Source organism: Bison bison, unplaced genomic scaffold (genome assembly GCF_000754665.1).
Source record: "Bison bison bison isolate TAMUID 2011002044 unplaced genomic scaffold, Bison_UMD1.0 scf7180017864082, whole genome shotgun sequence".
Taxonomy (NCBI): Eukaryota; Metazoa; Chordata; class Mammalia; order Artiodactyla; family Bovidae; genus Bison; species Bison bison.
The window spans coordinates 363,251-363,471 of NW_011494654.1; positions in this window are offsets into that span (position 1 = coordinate 363,251).

The window sequence follows — 221 nt, forward strand, 5'->3', positions numbered from 1 at the left end:
AAAAAGAAAACTACAGGCCAATATCACTGATGAACATAGATGCAAAAATCCTTAACAAAATTCTAGCAATCAGAATCCAACAACACATTAAAAAGATCATACACCATGACCAAGTGGGCTTTATCCCAGGGATGCAAGGATTCTTCAATATCTACAAATCAATCAATGTAATACACCACATTAACAGATTGAAAAATAAAAACCATATGATTATCTCAATA